Below are 2,396 nucleotides of genomic sequence, written 5' to 3'. Positions count from 1 at the left end.
AGGCCCACTAAACCCTGCAATGTCATTAAATATCATGAAAACTATGAATGTCTAGTCATGTGATTCTGACTTATCAAAATTCACTTAGAATCACCAATCCATTAAGCAACTACGTATTCCCTGGTACAGTAACTCTCATATCGATAACAATAAAGATATAAGCTTCCTCTCAAATGCTAAAGAGAGTCGCATCAGTATTTCATTCCATAGCATAAGATCTGCCCTAGAAGTTCTAGGCATTATGTAGTCCATAATGGTAAAGCTTTCGATATCATTAGGTTGTGTGAAGCCAGCTCACGTAATGATATTCAACATATATTTAATATACCACAATATAATGCTTATTTCAGTATAGGTCTACATGTATATGAGAGATTCGACTCACAGTGAAGATTCCATCGAGTCAGTATTTGTAGAAATTAAAACTCCAACAGAGAATGTTCTAGTTGGGGAGATTTATAGAAGGCCAAAAACTAAGACCCATAATTTTATGGGAAATTAAAACTATTCTTGCAAGTAAATGTCCTGAAAACAAGTGATGTATTCCAGCTGGAGATTATAACCCAAATCTTAATTGCAAAAATCGGTAACCACACAAAAAATTGTTGGTCTCTCGGATAACAAAATATTCTTTTGTGTCACAAAGAAGCCTAAGAGAGGCTAACATTCTAAACCACACCTGGATAAGTAAAATCAACAGATCCGTGAGACACGGCATTGTTTACTCCGACCTATCAGACCATTTTCTCGCCTTCTCATACATCAATCTAAGCAACAACAAACAATCAAATGAGATGACAGTAACTGAGTATAGAGAATTCGGTCAAGCAAATATCAACAAATTATCAAAGCATCATGGGATTTTGTATATTCATCGTTAAATCCAGAAATTGCTTATGTTAAGTTTAAAACTATTCTAAGTACATTTTTTCCCATTTAAAATCCAAGAATACAAAAAAGCATGATAGCAAACCTTATAACACTATAGAACCGAAAACAAAAGAGCGGGGATTAGGCGAGGAGCATAGAGGACTCCGTCACTTGGCTGCACGCCGATAAGGAGAAGCCAAATCTCAGCTTTGTTCAGAAAAAATGGAAGGAAATGCAGGCAGTGTCAGCGTCGAGAATCCTTCCAGAAATCGCTTCTCCTTTGTTATAAATCCTAAATTACTAACTAGTTTCTGGATTATTCCCTATTAAGCTAAAGTTATATCTGTACCCAAGACAGGAGATAAACACTTACCTAAAATATGGCACCTATAATTAGTAAAATATTATTTTTACCAATGATGTGTACAGAGCATTTGACAATTGAAATTTTGCATTAAGCTTATCTCGGAATTGTCCAAGGTCTTTCATACCACAAAACACAGCATCTTTTTGTCAAAACTAGAACACTATAGAATTAGGGACACTTTTCTCAGTTTCTTTATATCTTATTTTGCAACAGAATGCAATATGCTCTCTATGATAAGAAAGCTTTTTCCTTACAAACAATATTACATGGCGTACCATAAGGTTCCAACCTCAGCCAACTTTTATTTCCTTTGTATATTCATGATACTGTATACACCGGCCCATTTTTTTAAATTTCAGACTGAATTCAGATGACAGCGATATCTATGCCTCTGGTCATTAAATACATCCCGAAAATGACTGTTAAGCCAGATATTAACTCTAAATACGGAAAAGTCATATTTGGGTATTCTTTAACAGAAATAAAGTATTTCCTAATGACTTCCCACAATTAAAAATTGTACCTTGTGCAATTAAACGGGAAACCATTACTAAATTTTGGGTCTCCATATAGATGAAAAGCTTTCATGAAAAGATCACATCAACAAGATTCAAACAAAAAATAACAACTTTCTAATGCCATACCCGACACGTGTAAACTGTAAAACCCTTGAAAAAATATACTCATTATTACATCCTTTTCTTTTACTGTATAGTGGTACGGGTAGGAACCCAAACTACCTCTTTGCAACCACTAGTAAAGGCCCAAAAAAGGTAATGCGGGCAAGGACAGGTCTAACAAGGTGTGTGACCACAGTTAATGAATCAAATTGTTGAAAATTAATAAAACCTAGCAATATTTCATTCCCATAATGCAATGTTCGCAATTGCAGTCTTGCTATCTTTCTCGAGTAACTTTCCCCATCATATGTTCCATATTCATACTATTGTTATATACATTCTTTTATTTTGTAGTTTAATTGACTTAACTTGTCTACAGTTTTGTAAATGGTTGTCACGTATGTGTATGAACAGCTTTCACGGGACATCTGAGGAGAGTTTACTCTCAAGATGTCCAGCTAATGTACCTTAATGTGTTTTTATGCTATTCATACCTCTATCTATTTTGACTAATAAATTACATGAATCTGAATCTGAAT

At 34.4% G+C, this 2,396-nt stretch overlaps 1 protein-coding gene across 2 annotated transcripts in view; it reads right to left on the bottom strand.

The window, feature by feature from the left end:
• The window catches only part of LOC119594585 (N-acetylgalactosaminyltransferase 6-like), a 27,520-nt gene that overhangs the window by 4,998 nt on the left and 20,126 nt on the right, over window positions 1-2,396 (bottom strand). The gene's annotated exons all lie outside the window — the stretch shown is intronic.

This window comes from Penaeus monodon, chromosome 34 (genome assembly GCF_015228065.2).
Source record: "Penaeus monodon isolate SGIC_2016 chromosome 34, NSTDA_Pmon_1, whole genome shotgun sequence".
Lineage (NCBI taxonomy): Eukaryota > Metazoa > Arthropoda > Malacostraca > Decapoda > Penaeidae > Penaeus > Penaeus monodon.
The sequence above is the reverse complement of the archived record's forward strand: the minus strand, read 5'-3'. Positions and strand labels throughout refer to the sequence as shown.